Source organism: Chroicocephalus ridibundus, chromosome 3 (genome assembly GCF_963924245.1).
Source record: "Chroicocephalus ridibundus chromosome 3, bChrRid1.1, whole genome shotgun sequence".
In the NCBI taxonomy this organism is placed as follows: Eukaryota; Metazoa; Chordata; class Aves; order Charadriiformes; family Laridae; genus Chroicocephalus; species Chroicocephalus ridibundus.
In genome coordinates, this window is record NC_086286.1 from 83,674,951 (window position 1) to 83,687,069 (window position 12,119).

At 41.3% G+C, this 12,119-nt stretch overlaps 1 protein-coding gene across 1 annotated transcript in view; it reads left to right on the plus strand.

Moving 5' to 3' along the window:
* Window positions 1-10,756: 10,756 nt before the first annotated feature.
* MCHR2 (melanin concentrating hormone receptor 2) overlaps window positions 10,757-12,119 on the plus strand; it is a 34,851-nt gene continuing 33,488 nt past the window's right edge. The window contains exon 1 of the mRNA XM_063331113.1: window positions 10,757-10,856. The gene's annotated coding sequence lies outside the window, so the exon portion shown is untranslated. The remainder of the gene's footprint in view (window positions 10,857-12,119) is intronic.

Here is a 12,119-nt window from a genome sequence, read left to right on the forward strand (position 1 = left end):
TTGTTATTTTGCCTGTCTAGCTCTTATTTGACCTAAAATGGCAAGTGTATCTTCTGAAGCATGTTCAATGCCCTGGCTGCGATTAATTGATTGTAGTTTCTGCTACCACAATTACGCTACGCTTTGCAACTGAAACTAGAATACACCAATTAAAAGCTTCATCAAGTTGTAATGTATCAAATGGTAGGTCTATAATAGATTCTCTTTCCTGATTTTTGTAACTATGTTTAGTGGTTCATAAACCACTGAACTTTTTGCAATTCCTAATTATGAGAAGGTCACAAGGTTTGGCTTAATTAGCTAGTGTCACGAAATATATTAATTTACTGCAATAAGTTATGGCCAGGCTGCACTAATCTGCATATAAACACATTTCAGTATTCAATAAGAAAACTTGGTGGTTTTGAAAAATGCTTTCTAGTGCTGATGTCTGTTGTGTAACAATTCTTTTCACCATTTTTCTTAAGCTCTTTGGCCTTCCCTGGCAGAGAACATATTGTTTTATACAAAACTTGGCTATGATAGTTCATTCAAACAAAACACATCAGTGACCACTACATAAAGTCTGAATTAAGCCAGGTAGTAAATAGTTGGAGCTTTGATGATCTAAAATTAAGGGAGAAACAAGGTGTGCTCTGTTATTGTTAGCTAACAAAAGACATCAGGCTCATACTTCAGCTCATTCAATGGCCACTGGAGAGATTTCCTTGTTTATTCACAGCACTGAACAAATGATTACATCTTTACAAAGGCTGAGTACTATAGCTTTCAAAATGTCATCTTGTTCTAAGCCATTGCTGAAGTCAGGACACTAGATTAAATGAGCAAATGCTTATGCTCTTTAATACTCTTTTATTCTCACAGTTCTTTTCTGTGAATTGCTGAAATATACTTGTACAGGTGAGGTTCAATGAATGAAATTCAGAGTACTACTAGAATGTAGGCTACTGAAGCTAAAACCAGAGTTCTGAAAATCCTCCCTCATCAATGCTTTTGTAATTTGGTGCCATTTGAACTTCTAAAAACTCTTGCTTTGTAACTCTGAATATACTCAGAAATTACAGTTTTGACATGTCTAAGAGCTCATGGCCAAGCTCAGCCACGGCTCAAGCTCCAAAAAGCTAGCTAATCCTCTGACTAAGTTTCTGGAGACACCTTATCTTGTAATTATTCACTGAGAATGGATGTTTAATACACTGACAGGCTCCAAATCCCCAGAAAATGTGCCAATAATCTTTTTTTTTCCTTTCAAATCAGAACCAGAAATGAAAGCACACACTGTGGAAGCCAGCCACACAATGCAGAAGACGTTTCTGTGGGGACTAGGGTGCATCGCTCCTGTGTCTATGAGAGCATCCAAACCCTTTGCTAGTGACTAACCTGGCATATGAGGGGATAGGAGAAGAGAGGAAGAAAGGGAGGAAGTTTTGCCATGAACTGTGTTGTGGTATTCCCTTGGTCTTGAAGGAGAGCGTGAGAGCAAGTTTAACTCTGTAAATTGTCTTAAGTTTGCAGGGATACTTGTATTGCAGACTGTTCTTTTCAATAGTAAACAAACAAACAGATCTCTGGAACACATACTACATCCTCCTGAGGGCAGGATGCCTTTGGGCTGATGGAAGAATTAGGTTAGTATTGCTACTTTTCAACTGGACGGAATGACACTGGTCATAGGAGAATCCCTCCAGTATGAAGCAGCCCTTACTGTAGTGCTGGTGTCCTACCCAATCAAACTAGTTACCAAAGGAACTTGTGTGTATCTCCAAAGGAAAATGGCCAGGGATTGTTTGTATCCTAGCAGTCCTTGTTTTCTTACATTTGTTCCTGACAATCAGAGGTCAGTCATCATGATGACATCATGCATCATGGCAAAAAAATCACTTTAGCTTCACCAAATTGGAAGCTGTTTGTAATTAACTGTGTCTAACTTCATGTATAGGCTGTGCTTATTGTGGTGTAAGTGGACCTCATTCAGTTTAGTATAATTCACTTTGGAAATTAAATATCTCTTTGGATTAGAGCAGAACAGTTACACCTCACTTAATTGCCAGCACTGGAGCATTTAATTTTAGAATAAAGTGCTCTAGTTTATTTTGAGTTATTTTGCAAGTAAAATGTGTCAAATTGATAAAATCATAGATTGGCTTAGAGGTGAAATACAGTCTCCCTAGTATAGCTGCAAATAGTGTATTTTGCAGTGTATTTTTTTCTCCTGTTCTCAGTAGTGGTCCCTTTCTGCTCCATTCAGTGCCAGGAAGGAGACAGCACACATTGGGGGCAATTCATTGAACCGCAAGAAGTTTGGAAAACATGGCCAACAAGGTTCAATGAAAGAACTAAATTTGTTCAACCAACAAAAGAGAGTATTCTGTAGACACGTGAAAGGTTTCTCAATAGATCTGATTTTCCCAAGAGGCAGGTATCACAATGTATAAGGAAAACACATAGTTGCAGAAGATAGAGGAAGCTACTGAAGCAATTAATTTGCTTTTCAGTAACTTTTTAAATCTATGTACAAATGTTCTACGTACCTTTAAGGCTTAACAGGTGTTTATCCTCCAGTATTTGTCATATTCTTCTAAAATAGCTACATAGTTGAATGACCACATTTGTTCTCCATATTTCTGTCTTCTATTTTATTCTGCTCCATTTTAATACAGTAGTAGTTATAATAGTATTATGAAGGACTAAAATTAGTCATTAGTAATCTCAATGTTTTACCAAAGTAATCATTGCAACCTAAGATACCAATATAATTGAAAAGAACTTGTGATATTGTCATTCTACTTTATATTTTAACATTAAAAAATCTTATTAGTATTAAAATCTTATATATTATATTTTATAATCTGATTAGTATTAAAAAATCTTATATTTTATCTGAGGTGTTATAAAGAAATGGGGATGTTAAAATCTCTTTAAACTTTAAACTCTCTAGGAATAGTCTGAGAAGGTGTGAGAACTATTTATTCTGAATATTTCAGTTACAGTGTAATTTCTTCAAAACATTTGTATTTTAAGTAGTCTAAAGAAAAAAATTTGCTCCTGAACTGAAATAAATTGCCTTCCCCTAGAAGTGATATGAATTATCATTACCAGATTTATATATAATCTGAATTTCTTATCAAGGAAGTTAATATCCATCAGCAAAGTTAAATGACTGCAGAGCTATCCTAGCATGTACTACTTGTTAGAAATTGTTTCACTGTTCTTAAAATAAATTTTCACCATGGGTTTGAAGAAATCCACTGAACTCAAAAGAAATACTTTCCGGTTTCCTGCAGATAAAAATCTAAAAACTTATTAACTGCTAAGACTTGCAGATCTCACATCAAGATGAAGTTTGAAATGCAATTATGATTATGATTGCATTTTATCTTTGATGGTAGTTGCCAGCAACTACAAGTACTGAACTTTCCTGATGAAGAAATACTTTTTCTGTTCTCATTATTCAAAAGATCCTTTCAAAATTTTTCCTTAGGATTGAAGATGCCATTGTTAGAGTGCTTAAAAATAGCTACTGGTATCTAACACTGTTGATTGATTATTTCTTCTAACTAATGGGGCCATATGAGTCTCATGCTGTCATTCACAATAGGCAAACACAATTCTCTTCCATTAGAAACTAACTTAAAGGAGGAGTGGTAGCTTGATGTTTTGAAGAACAACAATGATCTAGAATGTTCAGAGCAGGAACCTTCCTGCATTTTCAGTGCAGAAAAACATATGTCACAAAGTGCCTAGCTAATTCAAACTCCATACATATTTGTACATACATAATTTTGTGTATACAACTTCCGCCTCTCCTACTGCAGTATAAGGCAGTAGAGCACGCTTTCTTGTGGACTGTCGCCTTCTGAGTGATACCTGCATTATCACCTCATTTTGAGTTAGTCTTTTATCCTTGTTCTCCCAGCATTCTTGGGCAACTCTGATTCTTACTTTATTCCTTCGCTTGAGAAGAGCTGGATGTCACAAACGAAAGCTGCAGAGGTGATATTAGGTCTCAGTCATGCACGTACCTCTGCTGGCAGAAGTGGAAATGTGTACATCCCTTATCAAGGCGGAAAATTTCGCATCTCTCAGATCGCTCAACATTAAAAAAATAATTAAGACAGATAAATGTGGAGAAGAAGAAAGAGATTGATAAAACTAAGTGCAGGACAATTAGAAGGATACACTTCTAGCTAGGAACAGGTGTTTAATAAGACACATCTCTAAATACATCAGCTGCATACACTGGAAGGAGGACCTAGATGTACACTGGAATTTATCATTTCAGCGAGACAAATGCAACTGAAAAAGATTGAATTGTCATAGCTTTCTAGCCTCTCTACTGGTTCAAATTGAAAGTTTTCCCAGTTTGAAGTTGTAGCCTGTACTAGTTCCGCTGTGTCGGTGATTGTTACATCAGTCATGGGAACTGATAAGAACTTACCAGCAGCATAGTCAAAACCTTGGTGTGACTGCAAAGCATAATTCCTTTATAATGTGTCCGGGGATACATCTGAGGGTTTTGAAGGGAAATACTTGCTTTTATTTTTATGAAAAAGACTTAACTATGTGCGCATTTTACCTAGCCAAGTAACAGCCTCCATAAAAATACGTATTTTGACCTTGTTCACATGCACAGATCAGTTGTCACCCTGGTTTCCATTGGCAAGGGCTGACTGTACAGAACATCTGACACCTGCTCCACAGATGTCCCAATGCTGCGAAAGGTTAAAATTAAGAGGGCAAATCATAAATACGCTCATAAAGAGTTTGCTCATTGGCACCGACACTGGCACTGTTCATCAGTCCTTCTCACCACCAGAACAACACTGTCATGGTGGCAGATGGGGTCTCGTTAGGCTTGTGAGCAGGTAGAATATGCTTGTACATTGTTGTTTTCGGTGTGCTCACCTGAAGACGGTAACTTGCTGCCACAGCCTATAGCCAGCTGGGGAGACAGAGGTTGTACCCCAAAGCCAAGATCATAAACTGTGTGAACTGGTGAACAGATGGTTAAATAAAGTGGGTCTGGCTCTAGGGGGTTCTCTTAGAGGCTGCAGACCTGTTTTCCATGAGCCTTGTTTATTTTCCAGGTATGTTCTGATTTGCCTAACATGAAGTAGTAGCATACTGCCAATTTAAATAAAAACCAACATTAAAAAGAAAAAAAAGAGAGAAATAAATCAAGAACTTCTGAGAAGGAACTTCCCCGAAACTGCCAGACAGAGACATAATGAAAAAAACTTATGAGTCCAAAAAGAAAAGAAAAGTGGCAAAGGGGAGATGAAGTTTCTTGTGCACAGCACCAGAGTGCTTGGCTCTGAAGTTGTGTTATATATGACTGCTGCTGTGCAGGAAAGTATGTAAATAAATGCTGAGGATATATCTTTGACTTCATGTCAGCAAGGAAAATAGCCTCATCAAGTCTAAAATCATGACTTTCCATGCACTTTCTTGCAAGTTCTTTGGCTACAAGATCATAAATGATCTGAGGCATAAATAAGAAAATTCAACTTGAAGGAGAAAAAAAAACCCAAACAGTATAATGAATACCTGAATGACCTTTTATATTTCTCTGAAAATATTAAGGATGGTATAAAAATATCTTTCAATGTCTCTGGAACCTTTGCTCTGAGAAAAGATCACTAGGAAAAGATTCATTTTTTTACAAAATGTGCCCTTGCTTTTAGCCAACGGTAATATGAAAAATACAGATTTAAGCAATAAGCAATTGCTTGCTGTGAAAACATTACCTCAAGAAATGTACAAATGAGCCAAGACATTTTGAAGTACCAATTCATTAATAAAAAAAAAAAAAAGGTAAGGGCACAGAGGAATTTATTAACATTTGGTACTGTATTTTCAATAAATATTTCTCATCTCACATGATACTAGCATACACTTCAGAACTAATAATAGCTCTCTCCAATTAGATATTTTGCAGATAGAAAGAGCTTGGGGAGTAAAACGGAGATTTATTTTGTAACACTGGGATTATATTGCTTTTTCACTCTTAGGCACATTGGAGTACGTAAAGAAATCACCCAAGAATGCAGAGTCAAAAAAGTGCAGTCTGCACTTTGTCTAGAGGTGGCAACTATTGTCTTTACTCTCAGTTCCTCCAGTTTTCCCTCTAAATCAGTTCTATGTGGAACACTGCTATCTGGGTAGGGGGAACTTATTAACAAATATTTTATCAACCTTTTTTCCAAATTCAGCATTCAAAACTCATTGCTGCTCCTCACTGTCAAAGAGAAGGTAACGGCTGGACCCTGGCTGGACTTGGCAGAAGTAACAGTGAAATGTGTTTACTTTGTCTGGGAGAGCAGCGGTTAAAACGCGTGTGCGCTTTCCATCTTTCAAAAAAGCTCCCGTATCAGGCAGTTTGGCTCAGGTATTGATTCTTCTCAGGCGTGCAGGCAGAGATGACACTCCCCTGCTCTCTCCTGCCCAAAGAGAATGGCTTCTTCATACAACTGAGCAAACTCAAGGTAGCTGTTGGGTAGAGCTTTAGACTACTTTGCTTCGCACAGGGATAAAAAGGATGTGGAAAACTACGTTTAGCAGCACCACCTGGTGGCATTGACTCCTTGTAGTTATTTGGTGTAGCCCTGTGAAGCATCCTGCCTGTGTCGCACGGGTAAGAAGGGACTTGTGTTCAGGGCAGCAGGTGGAAACAGTGGGGTGTTGTGTTTCTGCTCTTAGCAGTCCCTTTGCGTGGGGCAGTGGGAAAGCAGATTGCGGGCATTTGAGGCTTTGCACCGAATGTGCTATGAAATGACGGAGCCTCCTTCTGTGTAGAAATGTCTCTGCAAAGAAACAGGGTGTCAAACATGTCGTCCCTTAGGAAGAAGCAGATGTTTCAGCCCCTTTCTCCAACCTGATAAAAATATCCTGGCCAAGAAGGGTACGATGTTTTCAGAGAAGTAAAATCTGGAGTATCTCAGCACCTTGGGAGAAAAAAATAAGCAAGCTAAACTCCTGCAAACTATACGTGGCGTTTGCCATTGACTACTGAAATGCCAGTGAGCGAGACCTAAAGACTAGGACCAAAACCAAAGGGTATACATAGAAACTCATTTTTCTTTCAAAGAAAGGCTGTTTCAAGGGAAAATACTTCGAGGGGGAGAAAAAGCTTATAACAAATTAATATGAGGCTGTTCTGTCAATATACCAATAGATAACCTTAGAAAAAGCGGAAGCCTTTAGCTGAACTTCAGCCATGAGGAAAATTTTAAGTCAAATTCTTTTTTCTTTTTTGTTTTTTTTTAATTAACTTTCTTCTTAACCATTTCTCAGGCTAGGGCATTCACAAAAACATGGATTATTCACAGAAAGGTCACAACTTCCCTCATAGACTATCCTATAAGGTTTCCATGCACCACATGAAGAAAGCTCTGTGTCAAAACCAGAAGCTACAGAAGCCAGACGCGCTAAAGAGAAGGGCTTATCACCCGCTTCTCTGAGGCAATGAGGTTCCAGACACCCATGTGAGGGAGGCAGCAGCCTCCACCCATGAAGCATATTCCTAACACCATCCCTTGCTCTCCCTCCACCCCACCTCCGCAATAATTTCTGGTTTAATTGCCTATTTTAGAAAGCAGAGATGATGATCATGAAATTAATTCTATGATCACAGAGATGCTGGGTAACACTCCTGGATTTGGTAGACTAGGAATAAATTAATCTGTGCTGCCCAAGGGAGTTTGTGATAAGCATGGCCTAACCACGTGGGTATTCTGAGCAGGGACCTCTGCCTTCTTCTCCTCATGCCCTTAGAGTTCTCACAAAATAATTAAAATTCACTGTACCAAAAGGAGAGCAAGAGAAACAATGAGTACGTAGAGAGTCCAGAGTACCAGTCCCTGATGCAGCTAAATCTTAATTCAAAATACTTACTCCTGTTATGGCTCTGTTACAGGTAAACATCCCCCAATTCATCTGAGAGCCGTTCTTTTTTTTTCATTGCTTGTCCCAAACCAGATACAAAGTTTTGTGTGGAGCTCAGATCAGTTACGGATTTGTTAACTTTGCAGCATGTCACCGATTATGAGTCAAGTTGTTATGAATTAAAAACAACTGTCAATTGTCCCTATTAAAGATTAAGAATAGAAAGAAATGAAGTAATGTACGAGCACATAACGGTTAAGGCAAGAAAATGCCTTTCAGAAGGAAAAATAAGCTACCACATTTTGAGCTTTATCACAGTAAGCAATCAACAGTGTGTTTACTATCTTTACAGAATGACAGATCTTAACGTTATCTTGGTGCAATTTTCTGGAGGTTTAAGCTTTCCTTTTGAAAGGAATAGCTTTTTTAGAATTGCTTGAGTTATACCATGCCTGAAGAAAAGAGAAAAGCAGTAACAGTTTTTTGGTAAGACATGGAAACTGTCTGGTAGCCTGGCCTCAATCCGCCTCTCAGTAGGTATTTTCATATCTCCCACCTCACTTGCTTTAAGGTACTCAGCATCACAAACTGTCACAAGTCCAAAGATTTCCATTCTGCCACTTTATCAGCAAAGTCGAAACATATGAATCCATACTCAAAGCTGCATCCAAAGGGGTAAGTACCTCCCAACTACTGCATCAGCTTGCTCTTGGGTTAGAAAGCTAGTAAAGAAACTGTGAGCGGCCATCTGCCTTCTGTAAAATATTGCAAAACATTGCAAGTCATACTATTTGCAATTAATTCCCATTTGAGCAAGAATATCTCTTTCAGAAAAATATCTCAACTGCTTTAAGAATGGTTTCAGTGTTGCAGAACCTACCTTTCAAATTGGTGAGTTGTTCCAATGACTACTAACCGCCAAGCTCTTAGCTATAAATTGATGTCTTATTTCCACCGTGGTTTTTTCTCTAATTCACTTTTCAGACTGTCCGTTTAATTGTATTGCCATCTGATGGACAAAGAGCTTTCTCAGCTAAAACTTTTTGTTTTCCTGATGTTGATATTTATAAACTGATGAAATTAAAAGCTTCTAATCGTTTCTTTGCTAAAGAAGAGAGAATCATCCCCCCTCCTTGTCACTCTCCACGTGCTGGTTTTCCAGTCTCGAAATTCTCATCTTGCTTTTAAATCTTCCGTGATTTCTGCTGTGCTGTGAAAGCATGAACAGGGCACAGCACTCCCTGTACCAAATAAAGATAGTATCTCTCCTCCTCTCCTTCCTATCGGTATTAATGTTTCTATATCTAAGGATGGTATTAGCCACTTACCTGCCCTGTCGCACCCGAGAGCCTGTGTTTATTTGATTTTCGACGATGCCCCTCGTTCCTCTCTCCCCTTCCCCCATAATCCCTTCTGAAGACACTATGTCCTGAGACAGACATCTCCACTCCCTAAATATGAACAACAGTCCTCGGTTTTGGCTGCCTGACTTTACATTTGCCCAGTTTTCCTTGGATTTTTCTTCACAGAGGACTCTGACCAGTGCTGGGGTTTGTTTGGGTTTGGTTTTTTTTTTTTGCCAGAGGTTACTATTCTCACAGATCTGCGAGTACAATGTGTATAATTACACTTTATAGTCTCTCAGCTGGTTCTGTCAGATTGAGAGGAATCCATTTAAGCTCTTTTTATAGCAAGCTTTTCTAACTCCAATCATTTTGACAAGAACCAGGCTAATGTATGTTGGCACACCTGAGGAGGCGTAGGGGCGCCAGGGGCACCTAAAGGTACCTAAAGGCTCAGCCATGGGCAGGGCAGGGCAGCTGGCGGCAGCCTGAGAACCTTTCCTTTCCAGAGCACAGGGCTGGAAAGGGACAAGATTGCTAAGGAATACACCACTGAGGCTTTCTCTTCCTTTTGGGTGTAAAACTTATATTTTGCGGTGTTTCCCAAACTGATTTTTTTTTTCTAGTAGCCTTTCTCATGCTATTCTCTAGTGCATTCTCATGCATTTCTCCACTGAAACATTTAATGTTGCTTATATTCTTATGTGAGCTGCAGTTCTCAGAGAGGGTATAGGGGGAGTGTCTGGTTTTTAAAGATAATTCAGAATTTGGGGGTGAGTTTTTTGTCTACAGGAGCTGAAATGGTGATGTGGATTCTGAACCTAGTCAACTGAGATGGGTCTTTGAAATAAGAGAAGTCAGGAACATTTCAGCAAAAATAGATTTCCCCCAAAATTGAAATTATTTTTGCCAAAATTAAGTGTGAAAGGCAGCTGCGACAATAACCTGTTGTCAACACGACAATGCTGTGATGTCTTGCTTTCAAGGGTCTTTCATTCAGGTATTTATTGCATATATACTATGAAAATTTACTACCAAAAAAAGGACTAACTATACAGTTAAAGCACATATTCACAAACTTATATGAGACAAGGAATTAAAAAAAATATATTTAGGTCACTACCTTTGCATAACAGAGCCAGAACCAGATGTTATAATTTGAAAAGCCTGAGCCAGAGCTGTCTGGCCATTTCTGTTTTAATGTAGCTCAGCGACTGCCAGGGTTCTTGGACAATCATTGTGACATGATGGCCATTTCCCTGTCCTTCCTTCCTGTTTCTTAAGGATTCCCTGAGAAGTCAGGGGGTTTTAAAACCGTGAAGATGTAAGTGCTGCGGAACTCGGAGTAGGCGGTAAAATAGGCATCGTATTTTCCTGTGATCTTCAAACTCCTTTCAGAGTGGAGTTTGTTTGTTTGTTTGTTTGTTTGTTTTCTCCAGGGTAACTATGGTGCTGGGTTGGGTTGGGTTTTTTTTATATCTTTAACATTTCTGTAAGCATTTGGAGACGGGCACAGCCGCCGGCGATGTGTTGAGTCTAACAGGCTGTTCCCTCGTGTTCCGCCGAATGTTGCGTGACGGAGCGGCGGGTCCGGATTCAGACGTGGATGGGAGCGGAGCACGGCCGCAGGTGAGCTCTGCCACAGGGGACGCGGGGGGGCAGCGCTGACCCCTCCGCTTCAGCGGGCTGCTCTCTTCGCGGGGGGACTGGCGAGAAGCCGGGGACCCCAGGACACAGCAGCGGCGGCCCTCCGCGGGAGCGGGGCGGCGGGGCCGTGCCGGAGCGGGGCGGCGGGGCTCCGCGGGAGCCGGGTGGCGGAGCGCTGCGGAGCCGGGACACGGGGAACTGCGGGAGCGGGATGGTGGGGCGCTGCAGGAGCCGGGTGGTGGGGCGCTGCAGGAGAGGGGCTGCGGGGCTCCGCGGGAGCGGGATGGCGGGATGCTGCGGGAGAGGGGTGGCGAGGTCCTGCGGCAGAGGGGCAGCAGGGCTCCGCGGGAGAGGGATGGCAGGACACCGCGGGAGCCGGGACGCGGGGGGCTGCGGGAGCGGGATGGCGGGATGCTGCGGGAGCTGGGACGCGGGGCGCTGCGGGAGCGGGATGGCGGGATGCTGCGGGAGCTGGGACGTGGGGCTCCGCGGGAGCGCGGCTGCGGGGCGCTGCGGGAGGCAGGTGGCGGGGCGCTGCGGGAGCGGGGCGGCGGGGCGCCGCGCGCTGCTCCCGCCTCCCGGTGCCGAGCGGCGGGGCGGCTCCGCAGGGGGGTTGCGGGGAGAGGGAAGGCGCTCTCACGGGGAGCGCCGTGCGGGGCCGAGGGGGGGAGCGGGGGGGGCAGGGGGAGATGCCGGACGGAGGATGCTGCAATTTTCTGAACTTTTGTGCTCTGTGTGCTGTCAGCCGTGAGGGATTTCTTTCTTTTTCCCTTTTTTTTTGGTTTGTTTGGTTTGGTATTTGGTTTGTTTGGGGTTTTTTTATTTAAAAAAAATAAAGTTAAAAATTCCACTTTTGGATTGATGCTTGCCTTCAGTGGGAAGGTGTGCGTGTGCCTTCAGTAAATGGCACAGAAGGTGAGTTGCCTGGGAGAACAAAGAAACTCAGTATCTCTCCAAGCAGTCCTTGGAGAGAAAGATGCTGTGGCATTATTTAAGGCAAAGTGCTTTGGATGGTGGCTTTAGAAAGAAAATAGGAAGGCTAAGAAAATATTTGTGTGATATGACAGCTATGTTTTAAGTCAGCAGTTCAACTCTTTAAAAGAATTCTATTTTTCCAGTCTTTCCTGCTCATTGGAATGAGTCAAAATGACCTTTTCTGCTGGTCATTCATTGCCTCATGTTTATTGAAGAAGACACATATATCTTTCATTTGCAGCAGAAATTGAGTCAAAAATGAAATGTAGA